The sequence below is a fragment of the Lontra canadensis genome, unplaced genomic scaffold (genome assembly GCF_010015895.1).
Source record: "Lontra canadensis isolate GAN:19392208 unplaced genomic scaffold, GSC_riverotter_1.0 scaffold11, whole genome shotgun sequence".
NCBI lineage: Eukaryota > Metazoa > Chordata > Mammalia > Carnivora > Mustelidae > Lontra > Lontra canadensis.
This window is the reverse complement of record NW_022631005.1, coordinates 20,578,268-20,599,883: the sequence shown is the minus strand read 5'-3', so window position 1 is coordinate 20,599,883 and position 21,616 is coordinate 20,578,268.

The window sequence follows — 21,616 nt, the reverse complement described above, 5'->3', positions numbered from 1 at the left end:
CAGAATATAATTCTTTTCCCCCAGCTTCTAATCTGTCAAATCCTCTCCCTTAGGGCAAAGAGTCTAGAAAGGTCTAAATACTTTAATATGGGGAAAAATGGGTGAGTAGAGATGCAAAAGAAGAAGTTATAGAAGAAAGAGAGAGATAGATGATGGATTGATAAATAGATAGATAGATAATTACTCTGCCACATTAGTGAAACCTCCAGCTGATCCTGTTGATGAACACTCAGAAAAGTGAATTATGAAATACTGTGAATCCTGTAATGGCTATACTGCTGGATAAATCTAAGATGCAGAGATTACATTCCTTTACACCCATTATTTAGGATCTTGCAGTGATAGTCTTGGCAGCCTTTTAACTCAGTAAATGCTAATCTTTGAGAATTTTTTGTAGTAGCAACATTAAAATGTTATTTAACATTGGACCAAGTCATCAGGAATCCTAAAATGTGAGAGATACATGACTTAATAACATGAAATAATAACAATGTTAAATAAAGTTAGTCCATTCTTGACAAAGGACTGTGGAACATGAAACAAATGTGGATCAAAGGCATATAAAGATTTCATTCACATACAATTTTCCTTCTTAGATAATCTTTCAAACAAAATATAAGATGGCCAATGTTAAAGATAGTTATTTACTGAAATTAAAAGTAAATAGCTGTATATTATCTCAATAAGTGTTTTTACTTTAGATTGATAAAAACTTGTGCATATGACCTCTCTTAAAGCTAGATAATCAATTGTGGTTGGGTGCAAGTAGGTGGGTGTTATTTCTTTACTAACTTGTTTAGGTGTATCAGGTAATGTTAGAAAAATACTTCAGTCCTTATTTGAAAGGCAGTGTTTCTCACTGCATCTATCTAAGCGGGAATAAAATTGGTAGAAAACATCGTAGTTATGATAATATCTATTATCATGTGTCGAGTCTTATTCTTTCCATAACTCATTTAATCTTTGTGACAGACCTGTAAGGATGCACTTTTATTTTCATTCATAGGTTAGGAAACTGAGACACTGAGAGCTTATGTAGCTTGCCCAAGTAAGTGGGTGAGTCAGGATTTACAACCAGGCAGCCTGGCCATAGAGGGCATGAACTTACCTTTCGCACTCTACATTCCAGAAGGTTCAGTTACCTTAGACCTCATAAAACAAGAGGTAATTAGCCTGAGCATAAAGGTGGCAAGGCTTCAAAGTGGGATTTCAGTGTAAGGGCAATCAAAGACAAATATTGTGGCTTTTTTTTTTTTTTAAAGAATCCTAAAATGTGAGAGATACATAACTTAATAACATGAAATAATAACAATGTTAAATAAAGTTAGTCCATTCTTGACAAAGGACTGTGGAACATGAAACAAATGTAGATCAAAGGCATATAGAGATTTCATTCACATACAATTTTATTTATTTGAGAGAGAGAGTGAGAGAGAACATGAGAGGGGAGAAGGTCAGAGAGAGGAGCAGACTCCCCATGGAGCTGGGAGCCTGATGTGGGACTTGATCCTGGAACTCCGGGATCATGATCTGAGCCGGAGGCAGTCACCCAACCAACTGAGCCACCCAGGTGCCCCAACAAATGTTGTTGTTTTAATCTGAATTATTGGACACTTTTAAAAGTTTATGTATGTTTATTTGGGCTGATAAAAATGTTAATTTGTCCAATTGGCTAAAGGATTTACATGTGAGGATATATTATTTAGGTATACATTGTTAGCGTAACCTTTCTCTTAAGGCCCTGTCCAAAGGCTTTTCCATGACAAGCCATGGTCGATCTGTACTTAAATACCTGAGAACACATGGAAATATAAGTGCAAAAAAAGTAAGGAGAGTCTTTAGGGAAAAACAAAAGTATAACTTTAAGTTACTTTCCTAAAGAAACCCACAGATTAGGTCATCTCACATCACACAAATTTTTCAGAAAATGTGGTATATACAATTGAATATTACTCAGCCATCATAAAGGATGATGTATACCCACCATTTGCATCGACATGGATGGAACTGGAAGGGATTATGCTCAGTGAAATAAGTCAAGCAGAGAAAGACGATTGTCATATGTGGTATATAAGGAATAGCATGGAGGACCACAAGGGAAGGGAGGGAAAACTAAGGGAAAGAAATCAGAAGGGGAAAAAGAACCATGAAAGAATATGGACTCCGGGAAACAAACTGAGGGTTTCAGAGGTGAGAGAGGTAGGAAGAAGGAGTAGCATGGTGATGGGTTTTAAGGACAGCACATGTTACCATGAGCACTGGGTGTTATACGCAAACAATCAATCACGGAACACTACATCAAAAACTAATGATGTACTGTATGGTGACTAACATAACATGATAATAATAATAATAATAAATAAAAAGCAAATGTGGTGTAAGGTAGAAAGAAAAATTTGGAGTCAGGCAGACCAGAATGTCTACTTGTTTGTGCTGTGACCTTGGGCAAGTTAACTGACTTCTCTGAGCCTTAGTTTCATAACTATAAAGTGCAACTAAAACTGCCTATGCAGGTTGCTGTACGGATTAAGTGACATAACATGAAAATCCACCTTGAACCATGGTGGTAGCTGCTTTAAAGCCGCAAATATCTCCGCTTGAGCAAGATCACTGTAATGGTAACTAGGAAAAATGAATTTGTCACCGATCTTCTGAAGTCAGCCAACTATATATCTGCTGAGCATGAAAAATTCTGTCTAGACTCTCATTCATGAGTTGCAGAATAGGATGCCTTCTGCGGTCAAACTGCCTGAGTTTGAATCCTGCATCTGTCATTTACCAGGGGGTTGCTTACTAGGCAATCTGCTTCATGTTCTTATGTCTTAGTTTACTCATTTGTACAGTGTATACCATAGTACTCTCCTCATTGGTTGTTATGAGAATGAAGTCTTAGGGCAGGGACATAAACATGATTAAAAGTACAGAAGTGTTTGTTCTATAAAGATAATTAAAATGTATTTCTGACTTAAACTCTAATAATGGATTAGACTGAATGGTTTTTTAGTCACATACATTTCTGATATTCTTTGATTTGTGATTCAAATAGACAGTTGTTCCACATCTTATAGAGGCAATCAGAGGTATAAGCTTTTGGATATTTGGTAAATACTATTTTAAAAGCCTGATTAATTCAGCTTCACAATGTTGACCTGAAGCTACCTTTTTTATGGGCCCACAATATCTGTATTTTTTTAATTGAAATCATTGTGTCTTTTGTGTATTTAAAGTGAAATAAGGCAAGTGAAATTTGAATTAATTATCTATCCCCCAAGATGTTTGATTTCATATATCTCCCTTGTAAGAATTTGAGTTCATGCAGGAAGAAAAGAAGAAGCCTGAGCAAAAGTGCAGTCACCTTGATGCCAAGGATTGTGATTATTAACAGCAAAATAACAGGCGATCAGACTCCAAGTCAGCAATTTCCTCCAGTCTTTAAGAGTTCTGTCCTATTAATCTGTGGTCTGTTGCCAACCACTCAGATTGCTCCCCAAATATAAACTCCATTCTCCATACTGGATTCAAAGTGTTCCAGACTTATTTCTGATCCCAGTGTATGATTAGATGCTGACTGAGTGTCTGAGACAAGTGATGAGACACCTTGTCAAGGTTATAGTCAGTAGCTCAGACACTCCATCTCATACAATTTAGAGTTGGAAGGTGGTAGCTGCATTTATTTCTGTTAAGTGAGCTTTGGAGATAAATGGCAGGCTTCATTTCCCAGCTTAACACTTTTGTGCAGGTGAATAATGGATAGCTAAAAGCAATGACGATATCTTAACAAAAGAAGAATGGGAACTGGGATTTAGTTTCCTCCATCTATCTAAAATAATATCCCCTATCTCTGAGGTGTTATTGTCATCTCAATGGTACCCCCATTCATTAAACTTATTTTTGGCAAAACCTAAACATATGAGAATCAACTGAGGTATTATTAAGTATGGTTTCTGCGGAGGGCAGACCGTGCCATAAAAATTTATATGTTTCATCAGAAGGTTACATCCAACTCAAAAGTAAAATTTGAAACTGAATTTTAAAGAATATAGTTATGAATGAAAGCTTAAAAGGAATGTTTTCCAGGTGAAACTAGAAGTTGGAGTCCCAAAAAATATAATGTGATGGAAATATAGTTCAGCTTCGGAAAACAGACCTTGTCTGGTTTCTGTGTAGGAAGCCAGAAGCAAGCATCGCGGAAAGCACTTCAGATAGATTTGCCATCAAGAGAGGGGAAGGCTTTTTCTAGTTTCCTACAAAATGTCAGATATTGACTTTCAAAACTGTGATAGAGAGAAATATAAAATCTTTAATCCCTGCCTGCTCCTCAGTGGTGCTTCTGTTGATTTGTGCTGAAGGGAAGGGCAAGGGCAGGGGATGAAATGTGACTCATCCATAGATGAGTCAACTCAACAAAATATGAGTTTTTAAACTACTTGCTCTCTTTGGCCATTCCTGCTTCTTGGTTTAGCTATTAATCTAATTACCCCAGTCAGGCTAAACTCCCTAGCTGCTAAAGTTTGTTAGAAGCCACAGCAAGGGAAAGGTTAGTGGTACCTGTCCCTTGATTGCTGAATGCCTGGGGTCCTTTTCTCTGGCAGATGATGCATTGTTCCTGTGCCTGCATTGCCATAATCCCACCATTCTACAAGCCAGTATATAATTTTACAATCCTTCTCATTATTAGCATATTCTAATAAAGTTCAAATTTGTATAGCCTCAAAGCCATTAACATTTTGTAGCACATTCTGGGTGGCACATTGCTCATTCAGAAAAATGTCTGTAGAGGAACACTCTTCTGATATATTACACTCCTTGGTTCATCATTTAAAACTTGAGACATCCACCAGCATATACATCTTATTTAAAGTGTCAAAAGAGGGCAAAAAAAATTGCACTGACTTAAAAAACCTTGTTACTTAAACTTCAGGGATCACTGCATCCATTTTCTCTCTTTACTGTTAACCATTTTTTCCCTATTTTTTTCCTCTATCCATTCACTTTTAAATGAGAGTCACAGGAGGGAGAGAGTGAGTAAGCACCTTTTAAAGACCAGCATTTAAACCAATTTTTTAAGGAAAAAGATAAAATTATTATTTGTCCGGGTTTAAACAAGGCACCATAGAAATATCTATATTCTTAGGAGCATCTTCTTGGTGGTTAACATTTTTGTAAAATATTGTTATTCAGGTAGGTGAGGCTAAAAAACAATCGAAATTTCTCACTTTTGTAGAGAGACTCAATAAAACTATTAAAGTCTGTAGGAGGTTCTTGGAGTTTAAAAATTATAGCATTGATCATTTTTTGTCACTCCTTAGGAATCTATTATAGGATAAATCACTGAGGAACATGACTGCCGTTTGGCTGAGTAGAGACACAGTATCACTGTTTGCTTTTTAGGCTCCTGTGGGTGGTTGGGATAGAACGGATGATCATCTCCTAATTGTGATGGAGTGAGCTTTTTGAATGGCTCTCCTTTTACTTATTTTGATAGTGTAATTGTCACCACCAGAGATTTATTCTTTCACTGGTTCTCAAACTCTGCTGGACTCTGATTCTCCAGAGAAGATTTTAACAAAAAAGTTGCCCAAAGCCCACACGTAGAACAATCTGTTTGCAGGTGGTTGGGAAAGAGCATTGATTTCTGCAGTTTTATCCACTCCTTATGTGACTCTGAGACACTTAGTTTGGGAAACACTGAGTTCAAGTGATTCTTCAGTGGATTCTGTAAAATACAGATGCCTCTAGGAGATAAGATATGATCATACACTTATGTCCTAGATTGAAGTTTTGTTTTGTTTTTCTAATTTGTTTCTGCCTCATAGGATGACCCTCCTTGAACAAGACCAGTGGTGTGTTGACAAAGTGGCTGAAGGAGGGGTGGGGAGTGGATTATGGGATTGGATAGAAAAAGCCTTGATTTATAGCATTTGCTAATTTCGATGGTGTAAATTCTTTATCATGGCCGATTTCAAGGTACTAATGGATTAACAACCATCTCATAAAGTTTCTCTTGTGAGTTAATGACATGAGGCTCCTGCATACCACTGAGACTGTAACTATTTTTGAGAAAGAAAGAAGGTAGTTTCTGAATATATATATATATATATATGGCCCCGGGCCAGTAAGGTATGGCTGGGTGTGATGCTCTCCTAAGGACATCCAGGGAAGGGTTATGGTCAAAAGCCAATAAACAAAAGCTATAAGAAAGGAAATTCTGTTTAAAATTTCAACAGGATTTTATTTGGGATGTAGTTTTTTGGACCTGGTATAAAAGTTGTATGGATGAGAAAAATTGAGGAAGGTGGCTGAGGTCAGGTCTTAGGTTAATGACAACATGTAGGCAGCCCAAACAAGAGGCATCAGAGGAAAGAGGAGATGAGCCACTAATCAGAAACCTAACAGGCCCACACAAAATCAAGCAGTAGATCAGTCAAGATGTCAAAGCTAGATGAAGCAGATAACATGTTTTAGACAGAGAGTGGCAAGTGGAGAGAAGACAATTTGTGGGTAAAGTTGAAGATGAAGCCAGGACAAGTATCAGGAGTGTTGGTACTAATTGCCTTGCTACATTTACGCAGCATCAGGAGCAAAGAAGACTCTTAATAGAGTAAAGCTGTATGGTAATTTACACTACTGAAATACAGAGATTTAAAAGGGAACCTCAAATTATTCTAATTAGAGTGAAGACTTGCTAAACTATCTATGTGATGTCAAACTGTGCCATGTATGTTAACTTCCTGACAGACACTGTGGGAAACTCATCATTACTAGTGTCCTCACTTAGAAGCCACATTCCGATTTAAGTTTTTCTTTTCAAATACAACAATATAAAAAATGGCTACCAGCTTTCTGAAATGTTAGTAGCTTATGATTTCTCTGGCAATAGGCAGTGATCTTCAAATCATATATTTCCCTTATGCTCACAGTGGCAGACCCTTGGAGTATGCATGAGCTTTTGTCCTATCATCTAAAAGTAAATTGTAGAACAGGAAGAATTATTACTTTAACTACTTACCAATGCACTCAAGATGGAAGAGTGATCTCTTTTATCCCATGTAAAAGAATAGAATAATCAATCATTCAGTGGCATCTTAAGAGTACTATGGGGATTCATGAAGATATTGGAAGGGCAACCAGTTTGTTTTCTCCAAAATAATTGTTGAATAATTATACACAAAAACTAATGTAATATGTTAAGACAAAGATAATATTTCAAGAAACAATTAGTCTCTATTATAATGACAAGCACCTTAGATAATGAATTATAAGAAAAAGGAAATAGAGTTGATTTATACCCACAGAAACAAATTCTGAATGAATAACCTTATTATAAATGTATATTCATTTTTCTTATTTGATTTTGTCCACATTATTTCTCACTTTGACACTCTTTTTGCAATATAATCAAGCATAAAGATTTAGAGAAAGATAGTCTTATTTCTTATTGGTTTGGCATGTGAGTTTCATCCCCAAACCAAACTGACTCATGAGAGGTGAAAAAAAGAACTGGTACCACAGACTGAAGAGAAACATGCTATTTACAAGTGCCAACCTTGAGGGTCTCAGATCAGAAGTGAGTTAAAAACAAACAAACAAATAAACAAAAAACACTCAAAACTACCTGGAGATGTTAAGGTGGTTATTTTACTTCATGTGTTTCGAGAACATAATTTCTTTTAAATGGCATTCCTCTACCCTTTAATTTGGGCCCTACATAAGTTAAATAATATAGTTTAATTCATGGCTATTAAATTATTTAATTAATAATTAAGTATAAGCTTAATAAATTTATATGTAGTAAAAGGGCGGAGTATAATGCTATCTTCAGTGCATAATTTAAGAATAGTCAGAAACAGCATAGCACAAAAGTGACTTTATTTTTCTGAGCATTGATAATTAATAATAAAACAATAATATGAAAGGTAAAAACTGTGATCTAAGAAAAAAAAGAATACAATTATACCTATCATGAAGATAGGTATATCTATGCTTTTTGGTAACTGGAAAAAATAGAAATGTTATTGATTTTATGATTATTTCTCATTTCTAACAAAATGAGAAAGCAAACTCCATTTTCAGGAAATAAAATATTTTCTCCTTGGACTCAATACTAATTTGTATAGAGATACTAAGTAATGTCACACTTCACAAGGTCCTCAATAATTTATTGCAAATGTAGTATACACTTATCTTGGTGATTTCACCTAAGATGCATCATATGTAATTCATGAAAGTGGCTTTGAATTTCTTCAGTAAATCTTTGAATCTGCAGAGGTCAAATTTCCCTGTAAGTATCAAAATTTTGTTAGAAAATAATCTTCTAGTTTCTTCATCCTTAATAAGTTATCCAATCATTAAAAAAAAAACAAAGAAACAAAAACCTCTATTTGTAGATGATCTTAGTATATGAGAACCCATGCATGGAAGAATGGCATCTTTTGATAATGTTGTATGGTAGGAATGATAAGAGAGCTTTACCTTCCATCCAGGTTATCCTATGAAAAATCTACCTATAATTCCAGAAAAGCTATGAAAAAAATTCCAAAACCATTAGAAATGATGTTTAAACATACCAGGGAATTTGTATGTAAGTTAAAGGAAATAATGCTTCAATCATGTTATTTTACAATAAAAGCCTTAGATTAAATGTAGGTAAAAGACCTGTCTTTTGTTGAAAATGTTATTTGTTTTTTCTCAGAAATACATTAAAGAGATAATTTTTATATTCAGAATGGCATAATTGCCACTTAAATTAATTTTCTTAAGAACGGAATAAATAAAAGTACAAAGAGTGAGATAAATTTAGTTGTTTTATGAATAGCATTTGTTTGCAGTTGCATAAGATATAGGATTTCTCTGAAAAATTACATAAAGAAAAAAAAACTCTAGATAATGGCTCTACTGTTTCTGTAGTTTCTAAATACTACCTTTAAAGTTATTGCTCAAATGTAGATATTTAAATATTTTATAGATAAGGACAGAAATCCCAACTGTAAAACAGGAAGAATTTAAAATTTTCAGAAAATTTGAAACTTTGTTAGACACAAATCTCTGAATCTCTGAGAGACAAAAGATGAGTTTCCATCAGTTTGGAAGCCATTTTGTAGAAATCTCTTTGGGTCTGTGCTGAACAGAAGAAACACTAAGTATTACTCAACCTTGGAGTGCTAAATAACAGTTGAGTTTTTTACAGGATTGAACAGTTTAAATTCTATTCATTAATAAATGAAGGCCATAGCCAAATAATAACAGTAAATGTGAATATAATAGCAACAGCACAAATAAATGAGTTCTTGGAAGAAATAATTCTGTGAGCAGACACTAAATCAGCAGTGATTACTGCCTTACAAGAGTGTATCAACTCCTCTTTTCATGTTACTCTAATATCCTGAGCAATGGCATTATGTATTGAAAAGTAAAAGAGTAAGGCTAAAAATATATTTTAAAACAAACAACAAAAAGTTCCAAACTCTGAATTCAACTCTTTTAATGAAAAATAAATTCAACTGATTAAAACTGATCCAAATTTTACTACTATTCTAGTGTACGTGTGAGATCAAAAGTACATAATCCAAAAAAAAAAAAAAAAAGAAGTACATAGCCCTGTATGAATGGAAACTTGAGCCACTGACAGCCAGTCAGCCTCACTGAATTTTGCCTTCAAAATGACCAATAAAATTGTTATGGACTGGGGTGCCTGGGTGGCTCAGTCGATCAGGAGGCTGCTTTCGACTCAGGTCATGATCCCGGGTCCTGGGATCAAGCCCTGTGTCAGGATCACTGCTCAGTGGGGAGTCTGCTTCTCCCTCTCTCTCTGCCCTTCCCCCACCCCACTCATGATTGTGTGCATGCACGCGCGCGCTCTCTCTCTCTCTCTCTCTCTCTATATATATATATATATAATAAAATCTTCAGAAAAATTGTTATGGACTTACATTTGCAAATATCACAATCCAGGGACTGTTGACCTTATTGTGATGAACAATAGTCTTGGTTTTTCTGAGGGACCCAGTATGGGTCCTTTGAGGTTTCTGAAAGGGGTTCTGAAGCCTCTGAGAGAGAAGGATGAGAGAAAAAGAAGAGTGAGGAGATGTGGACATCTTCTTTTGCAGGTGCCATTGGCAGTCTGTCTTAGCTGCTGAAAAGTTATTTCTGGCAAAGACACAATAGGCTTCGAGTGTCCTTGCTTGATTTTGCCCCAACAGACTCAAAACTATTGGGCTGAGCTCAGTGAAAATTAAAACAATTGTAAGAGTAAAGCATTTGACATTAAACAGATGTCTTGTTTGAGTATGAGCATTTGACTTCTAAAACTATATCAAACATTTCATCTGTTAACCAGTTTTGAGAGATACATCATTTAAAACATTGTGCTTTGCTGAAGATTGGGCACAGTAAAGTGCTTACAAAGTTTAAGACTATAGATCTTATAATTTGGGTTAAATGCTAGGTGGAAATAGATGTTTGTCCTCAAAACTATTGTTATGTATTTAAAATCAGAGCACTGACTTTCCTCAGGTCTTGCTTTTTCAGTTTTACCTATTATAGAATTTTCCATCAGTAGAATTATGCATTACCAACTTTGGTTGAATGAGAAGTAAGAAATATGGAAAAGAAGATTTTAAAATTAACAATGTATCTCTATGCCTTTTCCTGAGGTTATACTTTTACTCTTTAAACACCACTGGATCTCCTTGGCATTTTTTGTTTGTTTGCCCCACAGTTTCTGGTACTTTTTTGGACCTCCCACTAGTGAAGCTAATTTCCTGTGTTCAAATACATATAAATACATGCATTAAGACAATAGAGAAATTGAGAAGAATGAGAATAATGGAGAGTGCTTGTGCATTATTCCAGTTATCTATTCTATAATAAGCTATTGCAAAAGTTAGTTGCTTAAAATGGTCATTTGTTTTGCTACCAGTCTTCAGTTTGGAGAAGTCTCTGTGGAGATGTTCATCTCAGCTCTACAAGGCTTCAGCTGGGATTTCTTTACAGTGGCTTGAGGTTAGGATGATTCTTCCACCTTCCAAAATGGCTCACTCACAAGGCTGGCTAGCTGTCAGTTGGGATGGAAGATGGTCAATTGAGAGGTCTATCAGAGATATTGGCTGGGGGCTATTTCTTATCCACCTGAGCTTCTCCGTAGGGCTGCCTTTACTTTTTCAACATGTGGGTTCAAAAAGTTAGTGTTCTAATGGATAGGAGGTAGAAGCTGCCATCTCTCAAAGATCTGCAAATTGGCACAGGCCAACTTTTACCATAGTCTTATTGTTGAACAATCAGAACCCAAGGAAAAGGAACATTGACTTTACCTCTCTTTGGGAAAGGTGTGGAAAAACAAAACAAAACAAAACAAAACCTGTGGCCTCCTTAAATCACCACAGATGAGTTGTGCAAAATTTGGAATCTCAAAATATAAGTATGCTTCTGCCCACATCCAAAGCTATAGTAGGTGGCCATCAACACAGTGTGATTTTTCTTACATTCAAATTAATTTTCACAATGGCCTCCCACAGTATCTAAAGTTTACTTACTGAATTTTAGAGGTTAAACTTATCTCTGCCTGATCCCCTCATCTTAATAATGAGAAGGCAGGAGAAGAAAAAAAAAAAAAAAAGGAAACTCGTGTGTTAAATGCACAGTCAATAGCAAATTTCATTTGGAACTCTGACATCTAAGAGGGTTCCTTCTCCCATCTTTGGACTGTGCATTGTCTTCAGAAAGTTCCCGTCACCACATGCATAGGAAACCTAAGAAATCTTGGTATCACATCACAAGGTAAATTTACTAGATTGACTAACGGTTCCCAATGAGTGAAGGACGCTGCAGGAATGAAGTACATACATTTGGAAGGTAGAAGAAATCTTACAAAGATTGAAGACACATGTAAATACTTTGTGGCTAGGAAGTGGGCGTACATGGGAAATAGAATTAATGAGGTAGGAATGGAAGGAAACATATGGACACTGGGTGATTTAAATGCACAAAAGAGAGAAGTAGAAAATGAATTTTGTGGAAAATTCTTAGGTTTCACCCTGAGGACAAAAAGAAAGGATTTAACAGGTTTTAGTTTAATTCAAGCACTAACTAGAATAAACGTACAATTACAATATTTTGATCTGTAAATATATAAAAATGACAGTTCTTTTGCATATGAAAGCATAAAAATGATCTGCATTATGCTTTGTTGAAGAATAATGAGGGATGTCTTAAATATCACATAAACCCATCTAAATGGCTTTTACACAGCATCTTCCTTTATTCAATTCTAGAAGATTTTTTAAAACTGCTTGAAATTGATTAGACCATCTTTGGTTCCCTAACATAATAAAGCTTAGAAAATAGCTTTCACTGAGCTGCAGTATATTGTAATTTAAATTGAGTGATTTTCTAGCAGAGTCAGGTAAACGATGAGCCAAACTACAGTGTGGCCTTAGGTGAACCTATTCTAGGAACAAGCAACTTATGTTTTAACTTGTTTTAGCAGATAAAACACAAAGGATACCGTTTATTAACCTTGTTCTCTGCAGGTAGAGGCTTTGTACATTGTGGTGTGGTTGGATTGAATTGATCAATTTAGCCAAACTGACCAGTCCTCTCAGAACTAGAGATGTACAACCAGAGCTAATTATACTTTAGATGTAGGTATCAGGATTTCTTTCTTTCTTCCTTTCTTCCCTTCCCTTCCCTTTCTGTTCCCTTCCTTCTTTCAGAAAAGGAGAACCGGTTTGCCACTATTTATTACAAAAGCAGGGAGTGAGTCAATTAACACATTCAGCTATTTTTCTCTGACTAGAATAAAAATAACCTGCATTATACCCGCTATCTATAATAGTTACATAATCCTGATAACTATATTTAAAAATAGCTACTGAAATATGTCAGGACAGTTAGTTGAAAATAATAGACATTGGCTTTTGCTGATTTAAGCAAAATTTGGATTTATTCAAAGGAAGTGCCGAAAAATGCCAGAAATCCACACTCAGAGTATTTATTGCCAGGGATGAAGCCTCAGAATCCTGCTGTATCATACAGCTGGTCCAGTGGTGGTCCAGGGCACGATCACTGGGCTCCTTTTCCACAGCTTGCACCACTGACCCACCAGCATGGAACTAGAAAGGCTGCAGAATCTTGCCACAAAACAAGCAAATTCTTGTGGTTTCTAGCTTTTGTTTGACCAGGCACAACTCATGGGTAGAGCCAAAATGTCTCAGCTCTGGCAGCCATAATAAAATATCATAGATAGGGTGACTTAGTGAGCGAACATTTAATATCTTACAATTCTGGAGGCTGGGAAGTTCAATATTAATGTTCAACGGGGTTTAGTTTTTTAGTAAGGGGTCTCTTCCTGTCTTACAGATGGCTGCCTTCTTGTTGTGTCTTTACATGGTACAAAGAGGAAGGGCTCTGTTCTCTTCTTATCAGGTTACTAATCCCATCACGGAGGCTTCACCTTTATGACCTCATCTAAATGTAATTAGTTTCCCCAAGGCCCCACTTCAAATATCACCACATTGGGGTTTAGGGATTTAACATATGAATTTTGGTGAGGTGCAAACCCTTAGGCAGTAGTACAAGGTTCCCTGACATCAAATCATTAGCATTTGTGCTTTAGAGAAGGTACTGAACCCTCGGCAACTCTGAAAGGTGGTAGATAAGAAATATCTTGACTTCTTTCTTCATCTTTCTTCCTCTTTGATCTAAAGTAGGAGTTTCCCACTGGCCCTAAGTCCCTGAGAGCATGGGTGTCCTCTTTTATCAGAGTCCCTATTAGCTAAGTGTTTCTATATATTTATAACATTTATATAAATCAACTTATTTGTGTTATATTTATATTAATTATTTATTTATCTGCATCTATATTTATATTTATATATTTGTATATATACTGAATAAATGATTCCTCATGTTCAGTGAAATCTGAACTCCTGTTGTCCACAAAATATGCAATGTTTTTTTGAATAGACATAGACAGTACCAGAGCCAGACTTTCAGTCACATTGGCCCTGACATTTCAGAAGTCCCCAAGTCTTAGGGTCTTGGCTATGAGAGCATCTATTTCATACTCTCCCCAGTTTGAACATATCTTTGTCCAAGTACCTTCCCCACTGTGGTTCTAGCTAGAACTCAGCCAATCCAATTCTGCTTCTGCCTTAAGCTCACTCTTAATACAGATGGTATCTAGGGATTTCATAGAGACGGGCATGATCCTTCACGTCAAAGGGGCTTTAAAAGTCTTTCCTGGCCTGAAAGCAAAATGGTTATGGCCTAAAATGATCACATTCTTTGAAGGAATTTCTTCACCATCATAAAATAAGAAATTATGGGATTTTCCCAGGTATGGGAATTTGACTTATTTTTAGGGGCGTGGTAGCATTATTGTGTAAACAGAAATGATAATAAGAATTTAACAAATTTTATAATGTTTTTAAATCATATATAGAATTTGATTCCCAAACTACAAGTTTTATATTCTAAGTGGAGGTTTGTGATATAAATGTTGAAAATGTCTTAACTGGATAATGAAGCAGAACAACCTAATTTCAACTCATTTAATATCCATTAAGACATCACAAAGTATTTATTGATTTGCTAAAAGAAAAATGAGAGAAAACAAGAATTGATTGGCTATTCACCCAAAACTTTATTAAACAGAGATGTAATTTAAAAATAGATTTTGAAAAAACTCTTAATTAGACTTAATTGACTAGTAAGACAACATCTATGGAACTTCAGTATATCAATATTTGAGATAAAAAATAATACTTTATTAACTCCACATAATCAAAACAAACGTGAGATGCTCAATTAACATTGGTTTCTTGCAAAGCATATCCTGACTGGTAACTTTTCTCCAGATTTAGAATACCATTTATTTTCTTAAGACTAACATTCCTTTGTCATCACGGACCTCTGAGTCTGAGGGCTGCATGTAGGCCTGTGGAATAAGTGAGAATCTTATGTGAGCACATTGAGAAAGGGTATTTGATTGGGAGTAACAAAGTTGCATTCAGTAAGACTGCCACTAACAGCTGTTTGATCTTGGCTCAGAGCTTTAATTTTTCTATTCTTTGATTTCCTTAAAAGAGAAGTAATGACATATATAATTCCTGAAGAATAACAGAACTAACATGCTGTGGCCCGCTATGAAACAGTGACAAACCTAATGTTTATATAAATGCTTTCTCTAGTTTCCACCCATTGATTCAATAATTTTATATTCCCTTCTATAGAATCTTCTCTCATTCTGAAAATGTATTATGTACTGGGGATGCAAAATTGTATAATAAAAAGAAAGGCAGGTATGCTAGATAAAAGTTGCACAATAAAATCATGGTTCAAATAGGAAATAAACTAAAATGTTCCATGATTTTAACAATTGATGGAATATCAGAAAAGAGAATCCATGTGCCATTAATTCTAGGATTCTCAACAAACGACTTAGGAAGTACAACACAGGACACTTTGCAAAGGATGTGTCATTCTGTAACATAAAGTGTCTTGAACTGAGTCACATTTATAAAAGTAGGTTAACATAAGCATCTTTTTTTCATCTCAGCTCACTGGCAATCTGTGGTAAATAACACAGACCTGATCACCATGGCAGACCGAAATCTAGCCAAAATGTAGCCCTTAAAAATTTTTGTTTGTTTCAAAGGGGGAAATACAGAGTAGGAGTTAAAAAAGTACTGGAAGAAATAGAGTAGCTCATTTTATACAGAGCAGAACAGAAATGCTGACTAGACTCAAAGGAGTAAGTAAGATAAGTATATTAAGTTACAAAGGAAACAAGAGCATAACTAAACGTACTACTCAAACAAACATTAGGAAAAAGAAAGAGAAGGGATACATAGAGGATGGTGAATGAGATTATGCTTATTTTGAAATATGGAGGAAATGCCCAGAAGCACCGGAAATATAAATAGCCTGAAGAAAGACTGATTCTGAGGAATAGAAGGAAGAATGGAAAAGAGTCAGGTTGAGATTGTTGCTTTTCGTCTTGTTTTCAGACTTAATAGAATAATGATTTTTAAAAACCCTCTGAATAGAGTAACTTGTGCTTATATGTATGTCTGCATTTTCTATATAGACTCCTTTAAAAAAAAAGATTTATTTACTTATTTGAGATAGAAAGAGAAAGAGAGGGAGAGAGAGAGGAGAGAAGGGGAAGGAGAGGGAAAAAGAGTCTTAAATAGATTCCGTGTTGAGTGCTGAGCTCCATGCAGGGCCCAATCTCATGACCCTGAGATCACTACCTGACCTAAAGCCAAGAGTCTGACTCTTAACCAACTCTGTCAACCAGACACCCCTCTATATAGACTATCTATTTATCTATATCTCTCTCTGTATCTATCTACCTGTATCTACCTACCTATCTACCTGTCTCTGTGTGGCAGGTAGACATTCTCAGAGGTGATACTTGAGCTGAATTTCAAAGAGAAAAAGAAGTATATTAGACAAACCAAGAAGGACCAGAACCATCCTAATCTAACTATAGGATTTTAATGGATCATGGATGTCTTTTGGTCCAAATATAAAGTTCATTAATGGTTGATTTAGAGATGAATAAGGAATAGCATGGAGGACATTAGGAGAAAAAAGGGAAAAATGAAGGCGGGGCTTCAGAGGGGGAGATGAACCATGAAAAACTACAGACTCCAGGAAACAAACTGAGGGTTTCAGGGGGAAGGGAGCTGGGGGGATGGGTTAGCTCAGTGATAGATATTAGATGATTAGATATTGCACATATTGCAATGAGCACTAGGTATTATATGCGAACAACATATCATGGGACACTATATAAAAAACTAATGAAGTACTGTATGGTGACTAACATCATAAAAAATAAAATAAAGAGAAGCTGCCTTAAAACAAGTCATTCTTTCTGAAAAAAGACTGCATTTTCCTCATGTTTATAAAAATGAGTGTAACATTTAAATCAGTATTCCGCTATGGAGAAGATAGAGAGCAAGCCAGAGTCTGGCATCCTTGGTGAGGGAGTACTTCAGCAGTGTGGGCTGAGTAGCATTTTCAGAAGGTGAAGAAACCTTCAAAATCCTTGACAATCTAAGTTTGGAAGTGTTAACGCTGTAGTTTGGAGAGTTTTCAATGGAGACAGTTCTTGACACCAAATGAGACTGGAGTTCTCTCCGTGAGTGGCTTTACTCACAATCCAGCTTACAGATAAATAGGCTGAGAGGAACCAACATTACTTTTCAGGTGTCCTATACCACTGGCTTGGACTGAGGCTGACATTCCAGTGGGGAAACAAGGGCAGAAGATCCAGTGCCTGCTTGTGCACAATGAAACTGATCCTTGGATCATTCGTCAGTGTGTCCTACAGTGAGTGATCACTTGACATTGGAGCAAATTAGTGAGAGCAAATGAATTGAACCTATAATTCGATCTTTGGTCATTCTAGCATTCTAATACAAAGGGTAGTCGAGATATTTCCAAAAAGTTGTATACCACAGAAAGATAAAAAATAAATCCATGGAAAAATCCAGAGCTACAAAAACAATGTGTGAGCAAATAATTTAATAAGTCTTAAATTTAATTCTAAACAATTATTTTGCCTTATCTTGAAAAATAATGATAGCAATTTTGTACCAAAGTCTAAGATATACTCAAACAACAACCATGGAAGTATGTTTACATTTTAGTTTTCTTATTAGGGAAAGAGAAAGGATAGACGTGTATTAGGTCTTGTTTAATAAATATGCTAGATATATGAAAGTAGTCATCACATTATAATTCTATACGTAGATTGTGAGGCATAAAAGGAAAAATGTTGGAATTAAGGAAACACAACCAAAATACTCTTCAATATACTAATATTTAAATGGGATTTTAAGGGGTGATAAAAGAGGCATTTAATAATAACAAATGTTATCATCCAGTAGGAACACATTAATCACAAATACTGAAGTACCTAATAAAAAATAGTATAAGATATATTAATAGTTTAAAATTTAATTTAAAACACATGGTAAGACATGAAAATGTTTGACAAATCACAATCATTGAGGAAGACTTCAATTCAACCCTCTCAGCAATTTTAAGATTAAAAAACTATGCTAGGGGCGCCTGGGTGGCTCAGTGGGTTAAAGCCTCTGCCTTGACTCCGGTCATGATCCCAGGATCCTGGGATGGAGCCCTGCATCAAGATCTCTGCTCAGCGGGGAGCCCGCTTCCTCCTTTCTCTGCCTGCCTTCCTGCCTACTTGTGATCTCAGTCTGTTAAATAAATAAATAAAGTCTTTAAAAAAAAAAAAAAACTATGCTACATGGCTAACAGAGGGACAGAAATTCTGATACAACATATACTTTTCTTCAGAGAGGGAAAATGTCTAAAAAGACAACCCAATATAGGAAGGATGTACACAGATATACCACTAAAGATGGTTCATGCAGATGAAATGGCTAGTAAACATTTTAATAGATGTACAGGAGAATCCATCATCAAGGAAATGTCTTTTTAAAAAGCTTTAAATTCATTGTCAAATGTTTTAAAATGTGATAATGCCCAGTGTTGCTGAGGATGCAGAACGAGAATAACATTGTATAGAGTGGGACCGTAAAGCCTTTTAGAAGCAATTTGCCAGTACCTACCAAAATTTGAAACATTCAATTTTGAACAGGAGTTTCAATTGCATGATTGTATCCCAATGGAACATTCGTATGTTTGTTTGAACATGCTACCATAACATTGTTTGTAATCGTGAAAACTTAGAAATACTATAAACATTCATCAATAGGAAAATATCTGAATAGTTTAAACAATTATGGTACCTTCACAATTAATTAAACCTACCTTTAGTGACATTAATATATTGCTAAGATATATGGTTAAGTAAAAGAAAATAAAGTTCTAGAAAAATGCATGTAGCATTTACAGGAAAAATAATGTTTTCATGTAAATACCTAGAAAAAAGGCTGAATGTGTAGCCATTGAATTCTTTTTTTTTTTTTCAGCATAACAGTATTCCTTGTTTTTGCACCATACCCAGTGCTCCATGCAATCCGTGCCCTCTCTAATACCCACCACCTGGTTCCCCCAACGTCCCACCCCCCGCCGCTTCAAACCCCTCAGATTGTTATTCAGAGTCCATAGTCTCTCATGGTTCACCTCCCCTTCCAATTTCCCCCAACTCCCTTCTCCTAACTCCCCTTGTCCTCCATGCTATTTGTTATGCTCCACAAATAAGTGAAACTATATGATAATTGACTCTCTCTGCTTGACTTATTTCACTCAGCATAATCTCTTCCAGTCCCGTCCATGTTGCTACAAAAGTTGGGTATTCATCCTTTCTGATGGAGGCATAATACTCCATAGTGTATATGGACCACATCTTCCTTATCCATTCGCCTGTTGAAGGGCATCTTGGTTCTTTCCAGTTTGGTGACCGTGGCCATTGCTGCTATAAACATTGGGGTACAGATGGTCTTTCTTTTCACTACATCTGTATCTTTGGGGTAAATACCCAGTAGTGCAATTGCAGGGTCATAGGGAAGCTCTATTTTTAATTTCTTGAGGAATCTCCACACTGTTTTCCAAAGTGGCTGCACTAACTTGCATTCCCACCAACAGTGTAAGAGGGTTCCCCTTTCTCCACATCCCCTCCAACACACGTTGTTTCCTAGACATTGAATTCTTAACTTTAGAAATTTCTGAGGAGATAGAAAGGCAATAAGGAGGTAGCTAATGAGCAATGTTCATGTTTTTCTGTGCATATTTTTCAGAAAGGATGTATTAGTGTTCTATTTGTGAAGTTAAAATTATCAAGCGCAGGCTGGAGAAGTGTTTACTTCATTTAAAATTCAGATAATTGAATTATTAGGGTGAGTAGTTATCAAACTAGTGAGCAGAATGGCCATGATATGAATTCAGGAAGGTTCATTTTAAGACCTATCTTTTTTGCTGTTTTTTGTTTTTAATCTTTGAAAGTCTTAAAGATATAAGGATTTATTAATCTATATTTTTTCTCACACTTTCTTTTTCATTAACTAGACACCTGTGCTTCGTCAGATTCCGAAGGTATCAATGTACCAGACTGCAGTTTGCCCAAATGGTACATGTCAGCACTTTTACAGAGTGGTCTCCATGTTCAATTTAATATGATAGCAAGTTGTCATTCTGCCTTATGGTCCACATCATTTGCATATGAGGGAAATATAATTATGCCTGGTAGGCATCCATTGAAAAGAAAACATTGAGTTGTTTTCAACTCAATTCTTTTAAGATGATACATGTCACAAAGATGTCAATCATATGCATTTTCTTTTTTTACAACTGTTACACAGTCTGAACTGTTTATTTTGCCAATAATTTGAGGTAATAAGGATTTTATTGTATACTAGTTGAAATAAATCAGGTTTACAAGGCACTTGATAAAAATGTGAACATCATAAAGGAAAATAATCCAGTCATGTAACTGTAAAATCTAAAGGCTGTTTTGTCTTCAAGATTATTTGGAAATAGATTTACTATTACCTTATAAAAGTCTGAAGGTATTCATGATTGATGGAGAAGAAAAAAACACTATCTCTATTAGGGACATGTACATAGACCTGATGTTCTGAATGAATCGAAATATTATTCTTGGCATAGAGCCTAGTCTTTTCCCTGATGGTTTAATAGCTTCGGCTCCATTGGTCTTCTGTTGTTGAACTACATCATTTGCTAAATATATCATTAGAATTTGGAGTACTTGGCAACTTAGCAAATTCTAGACTAATTACTTAGATCTAATCCGAGATCAGATCATCATGAATAGGAATTTTTCATCTCTTTAATTATCTAAACAAATTCTTCCCCTTTAGACAACTTTAAGAGTCATGTCAAGATCACAAAGCTCATTCCAATGTTTATGTTTGGGTTTTTATTTATGGATAGGTGACACTGTGTGTGTGTGTGTGTGTGTGTGTCTGTGTGTCTGTGTGCACAAGCACTCACAGACTCATATATCCATGTGCTTAAATGTGACAAATATGAAAAGAGAAAAGGAGATCATAAAAAAGAAGACTGTTTTCAGAATTGCTTCTTGTCTTCAAGAGGAAGGATCTCTGGGAAGACAGAATTAAGGTAGGGAGTCAGTCTTACTCTCTGTACTTTTCTCTTTAATTACTTTGATGAGAGCAATACTTTGCCTTGGTTGCCTCCATTTGCATGAATTGTTTAATACTTAACTTAGGAAGCATGGAGTAAGTTACCAGGATCCTCTTGGATTTTTTGTCAGGCTGAGAAGTAATGTCTAGGAAACTTACTTGGTCCCCACAAGCCATCTAATGACTGAAATGTGGTAATTTACAGAGGTAAACCAACCACCAGGAAATTCCAAGAGATGATGACAATAGAACGGCAATAACTACCATTCTTGGGTGACCTCCAAAACAAGTCTGTCTGTTATTTCTGTTGGCTTTATTAAGACTTAGACCTAATAATCTCTGCCTAAGGTTGTGATGGTATTATCAGTGATAGTGTCAGTAAGTATCCTCCCACCTCCAACCAGAAACAGTGCTCCATGCACTGAAATTGCGAGGATAAGCTTATTTGTATCAAAAGCCAGACAAAAACCAGGAACTCATCTAAATACACAATGACAAGTATTTTAAATGGA